A 15707-nucleotide genomic window follows, 5' to 3' on the forward strand; every position below is an offset into this window, starting at 1 on the left:
TTCATGCCATTGCAATAATAATTACAACCACTGAACACCGCGTGGTTGAGAGCTCTATCTGCTCAGGGGGTGCATGCATGCGTGCACAGCACACCCACACGTAATGAGTCTGAAGCACATGCCAGTACGTCATATTAGGACGTGACGTGGCAACGTGATACTAGTACATACACTAAAGCAAAAAAGGTATGGGAAATATATTACACAAAATATCATCTTGCAATATTGCGAAACACGTTTCCTATTCTTTAGTCTGCTATACTACAGAAACACACAAGCCGAAAAGCATTTAAACGGTGCCCTGATGCGCTTTTACCAGGGCACAGAACTGAAGGTGGCTGGGCTCGGAGCGGAGATCAGGCGGAAACTGGTTCCACAGGACTGCGCTGATGAACTGTATGGTCGCTCGACCCACAAAACCCGGCCAAAATGGTACTTGGAGAAGTTGATGTGCTGCTCCCCGAGTACGGTCACCAGTAACCATCAGGAAGAACTTGGCGGAGAGAGAGAGCTAGCTCGAGAGAACAGAGGCGGAGCTGTTGAAAGATCGGGCTGGTGCGCCATCACGGTGGCAGACCGAAGAAGCCGCGGATAGCGCACTTCGTTAGCCATGTCAGGGGCTCCATTTTGCCAATTGCTAGTGACGGATAAAACGCGTTGGAAGCGTAGGCCAACCTACCCTGGATTATCGACCTGTGAAACAGGATCTTTGATGCCAGGAAGAGGCTTCGGCGGCTCCGCCACAGCGCACCTACGGACTTCCGCACCTGCTGGATTGTGTGGTTGACGTGAGGCTCCCAGGAGAGCTGACCATCTAACAGGACGCCCAGGTACCAGCGCTTGTTCCAGAACTGCAAGGGCTGCTTTTCCACAGCAAATTCGTGTGTCATCTGTGGCAGGGGCTGGGCCTCTTGGGCAATCAACAGCGCCTGCGTTTCCTTACTTGTGGTTGAGCATTAGTCCACGGTTCTCCAACCACTGTTACACGTTGGTGAACACTTAGGGTGAGATAACAAAATGCAAAAACACAGCAGAGTTCTGACGATCAACGTCTCCATCCCACTCACCATCATCATCAGCACCACCATCCATGTCATCGTTCGATCCTTCATACGTGTCCATCTCCAACTCTTCCTCCGCTCCATCCTCCTCCTCGACCTCGTTCACTTCTCCATCCTGTCAGTGTCCATTAGACGCCGCTGAGAGACGCCTCGTGTCACCAGCACGGTAAATATTTGCATCAATTGATGTTGCAGTTGACCTCACAGTTTCTTGATATCCAGTGTCATAATAATTCATTGTGTAGGTCGCAGTTGCTCTTCTTGGTCTCCCAATTCCCTGCCTATTTTGTTGTTGTAGGTGGCGGCTCCGGTGGAGGCAACGGTACTGGTGGCGGTACTGGATCCACCTCCTCCTAATTGCCTCGTTTGTCAGCCGCGACTAGAGCTGCATTCTGCTCCGTTCACTCTTGTGTTGTTAGAGTGTGGAAGGTTCTTGAAACTGTGTGTATTCCTTTGCGTAGGCCTGTGCTCTGTAAACAAAAGAAGCATGTTGTCGCGCTGAAATTGTTTTGTTTACTAGTAGTTTTTTTTCTGTTTCCACAGTTTGTTTCTCTCTTCACTTCATGGTTTTCACATTCTGGTTGTCTCACTTTCTTTTGTGCCGTTTACTTACCATTTTTGTTGCCTGTTTTGTTAGTTTATCACATTTTGGAATGCATACTTTTAACATTGTTTTTTTGCTTGACTTGCCTTCACTTCAGTCACGATAATCCACTGATGACAGTGACAAGAAAATCGTTTTTATTTGAGTTCGTAGATACATGGTGATGAAGGCAGAGTTAGTTCTATTAATTGTATTGCTTTAATCTTCTCCGCGGCGTTTATTCAGAGTTATAATTATAGTATAATTATAGTAGTAAAATATCATGAAACAGTAAAAGATGATGAAAAAGTGTTTTAACTCCGAGATTCACGGATTAAGCGATCACCAGAAAACAGATCTCTCTGTTTTCAGATGATCGCTTAGATTGCGCTCACACGACGATAAAAACATGCGAGAAAGGTTGCGCGTCGAGCGAGAAAAAGTGCTACCTCGCTCACGTGACACTTTTACGTGTACGATTACGATTAGGCATCGGCGGATAATGCTCGAAAAGGTGGCAGATTCTGCTTGAAAAGCAGTGAAATTTGCAGAACCATACAAACCTTATGGCGAGCAATTCCTCGAATTCTGCTCCATTTCTTTATCCACATACCAAACATGCATGAAACTTACCAGAAAAAGTACCGAAATCTGCCAAATTGTCTGCCGGAATTATCCGCATATGCCTCCTAATTACGATGAGGGCAAATATCAGGGAGCAGTAAAATACCTACATTATTTCTCTGGTTGAAGTAGACAAAAACAAAGACTTGGTATGTTCTGCCGTGATGGGTGAGTGACGCACCCGGGTTTCATTTTGCCTGCTGCGGTGGGCAGTCACGTGCTTTAGGGGCTGCAGGGTCTCTTACATTCGCCGCAAGGTCGGGTGCCCCTTTATATATTTATTACTATGTTCACATAAACAGCTCGAAAAGAATAAGGAAAGACAATGGGGGGTGGGGGGGGGGCTTTGCAGCACTTTGTAGCCGGCTGTGCCGACGTGGGCAGAGGCCTGACTTCGCCGTTGCATGCGAGTAGGCAATCTTGTTAGGTAACGATTTCTCGTGAAGCTTTTGTGTTCAATTTCTCAATTATTTCAATTGACTCCGAAATTGGGTTGTCTTTTTGCTTTGACTCTTACTTCATGGTTTCACGCGATTGTTGTTGTGAATAAAACCGTTCCCAAGTAAAATACCTATTTCACTACTCTCCTGTGATATTCTCCGCGCGTGGAGTGGATGTGGATGTGGATCGTCCCAAGTTTTTTCTTCCTTGTGGAGAAGACGGCTCACGATGGATGACCGACATGCTGCTCTGCTGTTTTTTGTTGTTCAGGCTTCTCAGTACATGTGCCTCAGGAGATGAAGAAGAGATCGACTCGGCTCCTCCTGTTCTTCACGTGGACAGAAAAGCCAGGGCTTGCAGCTCTCGCTGCACAGTGATTTCATCTCGCTCACGCAACAATGACAACATTTACTACTGGACCACGATGATTGGCAGGCTGCCCAAGTCTTTTGGAAATTGTTTGCTTCGGCGGATTCTACGTATCCCCGGAGTTCTCCACTACTCTGCAACCTGAATACTGAACAATAAAATACTGACTGGCACTGGAGCAGAAAAAGCAGTCAAACAGTATGGTGGGCATCAGACATCGTGCATAAACGCTCAGTGAATGTAGTTTACTTTTATCTTTGATCCCCCCCCCCCTCTCGAGGTTCTGGACAAGTTTTTCTCGGTGCGATTATGATTTTCGTGGCCAGCAGCATGGTCACTTTCCTTTGCGCATCATTTTGCGAATGGTGCCAGCGCAACCTTCGTGCGTGAAACTCGGGAGTTACAACACTTTTGTCACCCTCTTATTAAGGTTTGAACTAGATCTGCCTTTCGGTATTGAGCACTCTATTGGACAGCCTGGCCGGAATCTCTTTGTTTTATAAATATACTTCAAAGTAATTATATCATGGTACTTCAAAGAAGTACAATATTATTGTGCCATGATGATTACAAGTAAAAGCCCCCTAACAACAGACAATTCGTACATTTCACTGGTACATTTGTACACACAGTGTGCGTTGCCAATCAATAGGTCTGGATTATTGTTAGGAAAAAAGTGCTTTGTATGGCAAAGAGCATGTGTATGTGATGCTGACCTACATTTGTATCTCTTCTTTTGGCCGAACTAGCCGACACGTACACATGAAGTTTGAAGATGGCACATGCAAGAAACATGTAGTCAGTGCTGAACACATTGCAATACGTAGTCCACACAACTACCTTGACGTGTGATCCAATTTTGAAAGTGATCTAAATTCGATATGGACGGTCGCGGGGATTTGAAGGATAAGGAGATCACGGGTGAGCCAATTTTTGCACAGCGCCGTGATCAACCCTCGCCACCATGTCCAATCTCTACATGCCCAACTGGTGCAGGCCCAGGCTGTAGCAGAGCGGACACAGCCGCTCCTCAGGATAAGGAGACCACCGGTGAGCCAATTGTTGCACAGCGCCGAGACCAACCCTCGCCACCATCTCCAATATCTACACGCCCAACTGGTGCAGGTCCATTCGGTTGCAGAGCGGACACAGCCGCTCCTCAGGCTGGCCGTGTGAAGCCAATGGAACGACCAGCTGCGGAGCGAGGAGCTGTAACTCTAAGAGCCGTTACTGCTCAAATGCAAGCCCATCGAGTGGTGCTGCCGGCACTGGGGGCCGTGATCAAGCGCAGCCAGCCTCGTGCAAAACCTGGATCTGTGGTGGAAGTCAGCCAAATTACTGTGGTGCGGAAAGTAAGCGTGTCCCTGCCAGAAGAGAAGCCGAGCCAGGCTGCCGCAGCAGAACCCCCACCGTTTTCACGCAACACCAAATCGAGACTGTCCTCCAGGATTAGTAAGGCGTTTGGGCAGAAGAAAAAGCAGTAATGTGCGAGCAATGCTCAAATAGAACACGGTGAAGTTCTCACTGAGGGCGATGCCTGGTGCGTTATACTTCGGAAATTAATGTAATAACTTAAAGCGGAATGGCACTTTCGGTGTGATCTGGTGCTAGGGCTACATGTGTGGGCCTCATGAGACTTTTCAGTGTACTTGCAAATCCAGGCTGGATCTATGTGTGACTGGAAAAGGCGTTGAGAAATGTACAGGATAAGATAGAGCGATATTTAAGAAATTATTTTTGTCGGTTGGTTTCAATCAACATACATTGTATTATCAGTGTAGCGAGTTATGGAAGCCCCTTTCATCCCTATGAAGAAGAGGTTCACGAGGAGTTTGTCGCGCTGGAAACGGAGCGTCTCTGCAAGTTTGAATCCCTGGTGATATTTGTGCCTGTACACAGTGAGCACTATATAAGTGGTGCTCTTCAGGCACAATCCTCCTCAGCCTACTCAAGCTCAACTGATGAGGGGTGAATTCCCCGAAACAATGTGTATTGAGCAAGGAGTGGTGCCGTCTTGCAGGTTTGCCCAGTGGAAGGTTCGATGGACTTCTCGTGTGCTCTGGAAGACAGTCGTGAGCCAGTCAAGTGAGAATTCAAGTCGGCCAAAGTAGCGCAAGCTCCCACGTAGGGAGTAACACACAATTCCTTTCATCCCTGGTCGGGTATCATGTCCCGTGACAGGCTGGTCTAGAGGCGTGATCCTGAGCTATTGGGCCAATTTAGAAAATTCATTATACGCTACACACACCAAAACAAAAAAGCCACTGATTCAAACAAAACCAATGCATTCACAATGTCCGCATACACATTAAAAGGTATAGGGCCGATGACATCGGTTACATGCATGTACATGTAGGTTGCAGACAATGAATGACACAAACATGAACCCCTTCGCACAAATCATATCCCCAATTCATTTCGCCAGGAGCGTAACAATTCCATTAATCTTGGGCACCCTGTAAGAAGACCTTCGGGTCTGTTGGGAATTCCCAAGTAAAATAATAAAATACAATACAAACACCATCAATATTTTCTGCAGATTGTGAAACTCGGGAATGTATTTTTGTCTATCTTATTAACTAATAGGTTCGACTCATATCTCTTTCATGTGGGCATGCCATCGCTTAAACTTCATTTCATGGTTTGATTGCCCGATCAGTTGTTATGGCTACTTTCGTTGTGGTACTACATAACCCTTTTTCCAGCAGGTGTAATTCGAAGAAGTTGCTTGCTTTTCGCTTGACGACAATGCACGTAAACTGTTTGGAGTACATGTATGTACGCGAGTCCAAAGGGTTGGTGGGTGAGTGTTGCAAGTTTGTTGTGTCCGTGCCGTTAGTAGTTCTATAACGTGAAAGTACCCGAAGCAGTCTGGCAAACACATCGGCGAATGTCTTGGCAGTCATGCATCATAATCGTCTCTTGCAAAGTTTCCGAAAAAGGCATCCACAAGATCTCCGCACAAAAAATAAAAAAATTATTAATTACTCACTTGGTTTGAGGGAAAGACATAAATGGGAAAAGTCTGAAGAAAAAATGGACTGTGACCATGGTCACCACAGGATTCAAACCAGAGACCTTCACTTGAGGCCGCCGATGCTCTAACCACTGAGCTAATGTGTAGCCGTCATCCCATTGGAGACCGTTCACCACTTTCTTCAGACTTCGTAACTCACACTTCCCGTGAGTCCACACCCAATAACACCCAATAAGCATACCATTAAACAAGCATGTGCAATGTGAAAATCCAAAACACTTTCCACTATGCCGCTGCATTGGAGATTTTGGAGCCGCTTGCAGGAAAATCGGCTAGATAAGGAGCTTACCTTCGTGTGACTGAAATCAAGGCCACTGAAACCATCAACTGAAGGCATGATTAAGGAAGCACAAGACCAAGCCCTCAAAACGAAAATTACCAACAGGCCATAATGAAGTCAATTGTCAGCGCCTGCCAGTTCTTGCTCGGACCAGTTACATCGAACGTCATAACCGGATAGTAAAGTATGTGCACTTCGAAATGTGTAGAGCACGAGATCTACCTACTGGTGCTTCGTGATTCGATCACCAGCTCAAGGTATTGATCAAAAGTGATCGGTATCGGCTCTATTGGGAGTATTCGGTCCAAACTGACCTGAAACTATCAGCAAACAGACCCGATCTGCTCCTTGTTGATGACAAGGAGCGCATCGCATACATATGCATCAGAAAATGGCTGAAAAGCGCTCGAAATATTATGACTTGAAGAAGGAGATTTCCATAATTTGGTCCCTCACCCAGGCTGACGTGGTCCCTGTGGTTGTCGGTGCCCTGGGAGGCTTGGTGAGAATGCCTTCGGACTGTTCAAGGAGGAAGCCTGGCTGTTGTGCACCAGGAGGCTATCCAAGGTTCGGTTCAAATTCTAAGAACTGTCGTTAACATGTAGATGCACATCTGCTGCGTTTTCATTTTCAAAAGCCAACAGACATGAATAACAACTGATAAAGATTTTTCCTTTGTTACTCCCTTTAGGCGCCGGTCACACATGCATGGCGCTTTTGCGACACCACCAAAGCTGCACCACAAAAGTTGGGATATCCCCGGATCACCATGGATACTGCGCCTGGCGCCACTGGCGCCACGGCGGCAATCTCAAAAGCGCCACAACCAAAAAATTGGTGGCGAAACACAAAAGCGGTAGTGCAACTTTTGCGGCGTTGTCGTTGTTGGATCTCTTGGATCATGGAAAAATTGGTTTTTCATCTCTCGTCATGAAGTGGACTGGTGACCAAGAGCAACTGCTCCTCTCCCTCTATTTCGAGGTCTACCATCCGACATGGGACTCGACTCAGGCGTCCACCGATGCTCAAGGAGCTTCCGCAAGATTCAAACGAAGAGAAATTGAACAACATGAATATTGAGGCAATCTCCATAGCTCTCCGCAGTCGCTGGTCACGACGTAGTCGGCGATTCTGGGCGTTTCTGCGATCCATACCAGCGCAGGAAATGAATTTTGAGGCTACAGTCCTTTTCAGAGAAAAGTTTTACGACACCTGTGGGGACCCGTGAAGCTGCGTGCGTATCAAAGCCTTTGCATGTGTGACCGCCGGCAGAAAAGAGCCGCAAAAGCGCCCACTGCCAGCGTGTTGGAGGCAGCCGCAAAAGCGATGTCGCCGCCTGCATGTGTGACCGGCGCCTTATTGGTTGATGTACTTTTATTTAGCACTCTGACGTTGGCCAGTTTAGGCTTTTGCACTTGGCTACAATCTGCACAGGCCATACTTGGGTCCTGGTGTCGGCTTTTGTCCCTTGTGCTACTTCAGGGCGGACTCTAGAGGCGTCAGTAATAGACTGGTACCGATTCCGAATCCCAGTGTCTTAATAATCCCATAATGACATCATTCGGCTCACCAAGTTTCGAGCTTTAATTAACCGATCTCAACGTACTTATCACTTGTAGAAAACATGTCGCTGCAAATTCTTTATTATTGTTTTATATTGGAGTTCGGATTGAGGTTCTTTCCTTTCTTCCTCTTCCTTCCCCTATTTCTTGTCCCTTTGGTTTTTAGCTTTTTATGTTTTCACTTTGTTTTTGCTGTTACACCCATGAAAAAATCTTCCCGGTGGGTCTGGCTGATCGCCTTCAAAAGATGTGAATAAAGGAGATATAATAATAATAATAATCTTTATGGACTCGGATGGAGAGCAAAGGATTAAATAATTTTAGAAAACAGAAAGGAACAAGGAACTGCAAGACGTGCTAGAGCTGTGAGCCAGTTAGTTGTCAGTGTCGTGCAATGTCATCGCATGAGCTGATTGTTTTAGTAACTGGTGGTGTTAGTGGGCATTATAGCATAACTTGCAGTTCAGTCGTCCTGTATATTTTCTATAAAATGATTTTTATTTCAGAATAAGCCAAAGGCTAACGCCTATCTGTATGCTGTATACCCTCGGCTTTCCTTCTATGGCTTATACTGTATATTATCTGAAGTGAATTGGAATGCAACGACAGCCTAGTACAATGGATACCTCGAGCTTAGGCGGTGGTAATCGCATTATCACTTGTGCACCGCAAAAGGCTCAAGAGTCTAAACTGATGAGTACAAAGATCGGATGGGGCGTATAACTCTAGGTACAAATGAAAATAGCTCGCCAGTTTTTATAGTATTGTTTGAGCGACGCTGGAAGCGGTATATCTTCGCTAAAGTCATAATTAATAATTAATTACGGTAACTATTAATTGTTACCGTTGGCAACTTGCAGGTGTATGTATACGTTTGTGTACTGGGAGTGATAACATACATAGTATACTGTCCATGTGTGTAGCGATTGTAAAACGTGCAATCAAATCATTATAGCTGCATGTGAAATTTGTGATGTCCCTCGCAACTATGAAAGGAGGCGCCATCGCCTCTTTCCACTGTGATTTGTAATGTACGACAACATCAACATCAGACTGAACGAAGGCTCATTGCTATTTTCGACTCCCTTTGAGAATCTCAGACGTCGAACCGTTAGCTTTGTAGCAGGAGAGCATCGATATGGAGGCCCCACAACAGCAACAAGGTGCAGTACCTCAATGTCAAGAGCCAGTACCACCACCGTTGCCTCCACGTCGACGGGCTCGTGCTCCACGAGCTATGGGTGCAGCAGTACGTGCGGAGTCAACGCCGCTACCACCGCTCCCAACAGTTGCGGTGTCACCACTCCCGGTAGTAGAAATGGAGGCTACAACACAGCAACAACAAGGTTCAGTATCTGCGTCTGAAGAGCCAGTTCCACCGCCGTTGCCTCCACGTAGACTTCCACGTCGGAGGGCGAGTGTTGCACCAGCTTTGGGCGCAGTAGCAGTACTTGTGGCGGAGTCAACGTTGCCGCCACCACTGCCTCCAACGCCGCCGCCGTCACCCTCCACAACGCCGCCCCCAGCACTCCCTCCACGTGACTACCCTCTACGTGGTGCGGTTCCGGTGCCACCACCACGTGACTACCCTGTACGTGCCCCGGTTCTGCCACCACGGGACTACCCGAAGGGATGTGGACGTACTGTTGAAACAGATCGTCATGGGCGCATTATCAATGTATTCGTACCGATGCGCGAAAACCAGGCCCCCGGAGTTGAAAGAGACGATTATACTCCGATGAATTACACTCCGATGGGGCGCGTTGACCGACATCGTCGAGCCGCTCGGTTTAAGCCATTCGACAAACTGGAGCCTATTAGCGAAGAGGTTGTCGTGGCAACCAAAGTTCCAGGTGCTGCCACGGCGCGTGACTGAACGCCGTGGCCCCACATGGTGCTGTTGCCATGCAACGCATCCTAGGACTCCCGCCCACAGATGCAAGGGTTGAGTCGAAACCCTAGGAATGGCCGGAGTTCCAACAACATCAACTAAATGTCCCAAGTCTAGACTTTCAGTTGAAACAAATGTTTTAGTCTCACATTCATGTTTTAGTTTACCTATCACACAAACGTGTTTTAGTCTATCCATCCACAAGGAATGTTTTAGTCCATTGTTATCAAGAACGACATGTTTTAGTCTAATCATTTTGAAAGTGTTCCAAACTGGTTTTAGTCTACCCATCCACAAGAATGTTTTAGTCTATTTATCAAGTAATGACATGTTTTAGTCTACTAATCATTTTCATCTTTTTTTGGTGTTCGAAATGTTCTAGTCTATTTATTATGAATAAAATGTTTTTGTCAATAATGAAGAACGAACTGTGTTGAAACACATCACTTGGTATGCGTCAGGTACATGTACATGTACAGGACCTGTTCTTTGAACGGATACCCTACAGAAAAACAGAGAAACTATGCAGATGAACTGGAAAAGAAATGTGGTCGGTTGGTGTCCATATTCAACACTTAAAATAATAATACTGTTGTTACCGGCGTTATGATGCTAGGGCGTTCATTCTTTCACTTGGTGTGATTGCTTGTTATTCGCCTATGGAGAGAGCACGAAAACATGTTAAGAGTACTGGGTCCTCTATCCTAAAGATCCTGTTCCTCCATTACCACCACACTAGCTTTGTTTTGGGTAGCATCACTGCGGGGGTCAACGCCGCCACCACCATACCCCCCGCGTAGCCCGCTTCGGCCACCACGTGTTGAGGCCAAGAAAGTTAGTTCAACAAGGTCAACCATCGCTATCCGAAAGATCCAGTTCCAACTTTGCCTCCACTTGGATGTGCTTGTTCGCCAGTCAGCTTTGGATTGTGCAGCAGCAGCAGCTCCGGAGTCAACGCCACGTCACCACCATTCCCTCAACATGGTTGCGTTCTGCAACCACGTCAGCCGCGCCACTACCACTCCCAGCAGTTGCGGAGTCAACGTCTCCGCCACCACTCCCTCCAACGCCGCCGCCATCACCTTCCACAATGCCGCCAACAGCACTCCCTCCACGTAACTACCCTCTACGTGGTCAGGCTCCGGTTCCGCCACCACGTGATTACCCGCAACGTGCCCCAGTTCTGCCACCACGTGACTACGCGAAGGGATGTGGACGTACTGCAGAAGAAGATCGTCATGGGCGCGTTATCAATGTTTTTGTACCGATGCGCGAAAACCAGACCCCCGGAGTAGAAAGAGACGATTACACTCCGATGCATTACACTCCGATGGGGCGCGTTGACCGACATTCTCGAACCGCACGGTTTAAGTCAATCGATAAACTGGAGTCTATCAGCAAAGAGATTGTCATGACAACCGAAGTTCCAGGTCCTGCCACAGCGCGTGACTGAACGCCGTGGCCCCACATGGTGCTGTTGCCATGCAACGCATCCTAGGACTCCCGCCCACAGATGCCAGGGTTGAGTCGAAACCCTAGCAATGGCCGGAATTCCACCAACATCAACTTAATGTCCCAAGTCTAGACTTTCAGTTGAAACTATTGTTTTAATCTCACATTGTCCATGTTTTACAAGTAGTTTACCTATCACACAAACTTGTTTTAGTCTATCCATCCACAAGGAAGGTTTTGGTATAATTTTCAAGAACGACATGTTTTAGTCTAATCATTTTGAAAGTGTTCAAAACTGGTTTTAGTCTATCCATTCAGAAAGAATGTTTTTGTCAAATTATCAATCAGTAATACAAGCTGGATCGACATTTGTGCACACTTTATTCATGTAATGTAAAACTGTGGAGACAATGTGCAATAAAACGATGAAAATGTGAAGAAATTGTGTAGAGAAAAAAAGAGATTCAAACAAGTTTTCGTACAACACTCATCAGGAATCTTCGTTGTACTAAAGGACACTGAAAACAAAATTGAACTATTATAGAAAATCTAAGTTAGAGAAATAACACTAAGAACAACAGCATTGAAATTTACAAGTGTTAATTTTATCAATGAAAGCGAGAGCAATAACGAATGCGTGTACTAACACTAAACTTGCAACTGAAAAATGAACAAAGAAGAGAAAGGGAAAAAGTGATAACAAATAACAGCAGTACATTACACCTAGAAAATTAAGGGCCAAGCTTGGCCGCACAAAACATGACACTTTACTTGAACAATTTCAACCCAATTATACAATCCTTCTGTACACACAAATTAATTAGGCTTATACAGACGATGACAGATGGCTTCCAAAAGTTTTAACTGTAGTCCATAACCATGACGACCACGGCACAATACAGTGAAAGAAGAATCGGAATACGAATTGCAACAATCAGGACTAGCCAACAGATGATTGTACACTGAAGGCTTGCTACCACGAAACCTACGCACAACACTAACATTCTCACGGGCAGAAGGAGGGACGTAACAGCAGGGTGACGGCCGAGACCCGTTCAATGAGCCAAGTCAGGCGGTATAACAGAGAAAGCGGAGAGGAAGCGGATGATGGGACGGACGGTGAAGGGAGCAATGAGTCCGAGAGCGACGATTGTAGTGATCGTGAGAGTGCTGGTGAGAATGTTAGTGTTGTGCGTAGGTTTCGTGGCAGCAAGTCTTCAGTGTACAATCATCTGTTGGCTAGTCCTGATTGTTGCAGTTCGTATTCTGACTCTTCTTTCACTGTATTGTGCCGTGGTCGTCATGGTTATGGACCACAGTTAAAAGTTTTGGAAGCCATCTGTCAGCGTCTATAAAAGCCTAATTTGTGTGTACAGAAGGATAGTAAAATCGGGTTGACATTGTTCAAGTAAAGTGTCATGTTTTGTGCGGCCAAGCTTGGCCGTTATTTTCTAGGTGTAATGTACTGCTGTTATCACTTTTTCCCTTTCTCTTCTTTGTTCATTTTTCAGTTGCAAGTTTAGTGTTAGTACACGCATTCGTTATTGCTCTCGCTTTCATTGATAAAATTAACACTTGTAAATTTCAATGCTGTTGTTCTTAGTGTTATTTCTCTAACTTAGATTTTCTATAATAGTTCAATTTTGTTTTCATTGTCCTTTAGTACAACGAAGATTCCTGATGAGTGTTGTATGAAAACTTGTTTGAATCCTCATTTCTCTACACAATTTCTTCACATTTTCACCGTTTTATTTCACATTGTCTCCACAGTTTTACATTACATGAATAAAGTGTACACAAATGTCGATCCAGCTTGTATTACTGATTGCGGTTATCAAATTGTTGTCTCTTCGCCATTTGTTCTAATTATCAAGTAATGACATGTTTTAGTCTACTAATCATTTTCATCTTTTTCAAGGTGTTCGAAATGTTCTAGTCTATTTATTATGAATAAAATGTTTTTGTTTATCATAATGAAGAACGAACTGTGTTGGAACACATCACTTTGAGCATAGCTGATGCTCTGAACACTCAGTTCACCTCATTTGGGCTACCTGATGATCCTTCGTGGCGCATTCCCCCATTGTCCCAGTCGCCTTTCATATCTGTTCCGTTCCGTACAATCACTGTCACTACGTTTCAAGTTCGGAAATATCTGAAGCGCCTGAAATGTGGAAAGTCTCCCGGCTCAGATGGGATCCCGAATGAAGTGCTGCAGTCTCTTGCACCATCAATAGCCTATCCTCTGGCCATTATTTTTAATATGTCATTTCCAACTGGTACATTCCCACAGGATTGGAAATCCTCCATCGTGACACCGCTTTACAAGAATAAAGGCTCCCGTGCTTGCCCGGCAAACTACCGCACCATCTCTCTGCTGCGCACAGTTTCCAAACTTTGTGAGCGTATTGTATTCGATTCCCTCTACCTGCACATCGCTCCGGCTCTCTCACCAGCTCAGTCGGGATTCTGCCGTGGTGACTCAACTCAATACCAGGTGACTCGACTTGTCCAAGACATAGCGACAAAGAGGAACTGTGGGTAGCACGTGGGAATGGTGTTTTTCGACTTGGCTAAGGCATTCGACACCGTTTGGCATCGTGGCTTACTTGCCAAGTTGGAGGTCACCTTCCGGGTGGAGGATGCTGCCTTGCGTTGGATATCCTCGTATCTGTCTGCTCGTTCTCAGGCTGTTCGCTTGTCCTATTTCTTGTCTGATCCCCTCCCTGTAACGTCTGGAGTGCCCCAAGGTTCCATTCTGGGTCCTTTGTTATTCTTGCTTTACGTTAATGACCTACCTTAAGTTGTCCCCGATGTTAGTTTGTATGCAGATGACACTGGCCTTATCTGTTCTGATTCCTCCCCTGCACAATTACTCCTTACCATGCAGCATCGCATCAACAGCACTGTCATGTGGATGCAAACGTGGAAACTCCAGCCCAATTTAGACAAGACAGAAGCCATGTATATTTCTTCATCCCCTCCTGATCAACCATTATACTTCCCTGACTCGACTATGCCTATCCGTGTTGTTACTCAGCACAAACATCTAGGTGTGATGTTTGACTGCAAACTCTCTTGGGCTGCACATGTCAGCTGTGTATGCAAGCGAACCAGTTGAGCATTAGGGGTACTACAACCACATTGCACTCATTTGCCCATCCAGTGTAAACTATTATTTTATCAGTGCTATATTCTCCCTATATTCGACTATTGCGATACCGCTTGGTGTGGCCTTTCTGGCACAACTCTGAACCAATTAGAAGTCCACCATAGATTTATACTTAAAATTCTTTACAACAAGGATCGATGTTTTCCTTCGGATGCCCTTTATCGACTTGCACACACTTCTCCTCTCTCCGTTCGTCATAAGCACCATCTCTGTACAAAAAAAATATTTCTTCATAAAACCCCTTCACACATGATGAAGTACAATTGGTTTTCGACAAGCTCAACCCGTAACGCGCTCATCCTGCCTCTTGTTAAGTCAGCCCAGTATCTAAAGTCCCCTTTGTTTTCCGGCTACTCTCATTGGTTATCATTACCATACGGTCTGAAAACTTGTTCTTCTATTGGTCAGTTTAAAGATCTACTATCACAACTGAACTAGTAGCTATAATTATCATCGAAGAACATTCTCGAATAGTACCTGGGTGATGCACGAATTTTGGTAGTGCTCAATTCCGTTAATCGTTTTTATTTGCAATTTTCCATTCATTTTCTGCTTTAATTCATATTTGCTTTGTTTTCCTAGCTTACTATTGCCGTGGCTGGCTCAACGCCCTCGTCTCAGGGGATTCTGTCCCTGCATTAGCTATGCTTGTCACATGCTATGAGATTGTGTCTAATAATACTAATAATAATAATAATAATACTTGGTATGTGTCAGGTACATGTACAGCACCTGTTCTTTGAACGGATACCCTACAGAAAAACAGAGAAACTATGCAGATGAACTGGAAAGGGGAACGTAGTCGGTTGGTGTCCAAAATACTTCAGTAATATTACTAGTTTATTATTTATTTATTTTTACTATGTTCACATTCCCATCTCGAAAATAATAAAGAAAGACAATGATACTGAGTATTACCGGCGTTATGATGCTAGGGCATGCATTCTTTCACTTGGTGTAATTGCTTGTTATTCGCCTATGGAGAGAGCACGAAAATCTGTTGGAGTACTGGGCCCTCTATCCTGAAGGTATAGTTCCTCCATTACCACCACACTAGCTTTCTTTTGGGCAGCACCACTCGCGGGTCAACGCCGCCACCACCATACCCTCCACGTGGTCCGCTTCGCCCACCAGGTGTGGAGGCCAAGCAAGATCAACAAGGTCAACAATGTCAACCATCGCTATCCTAAAGATCCAGTTCCAACTTCAACTCCACGTGGATGTGCTTGTTCGCC

The sequence above is a fragment of the Sycon ciliatum genome, chromosome 3, assembly GCF_964019385.1.
Source record: "Sycon ciliatum chromosome 3, ocSycCili1.1, whole genome shotgun sequence".
NCBI classification, from domain to species: domain Eukaryota; kingdom Metazoa; phylum Porifera; class Calcarea; order Leucosolenida; family Sycettidae; genus Sycon; species Sycon ciliatum.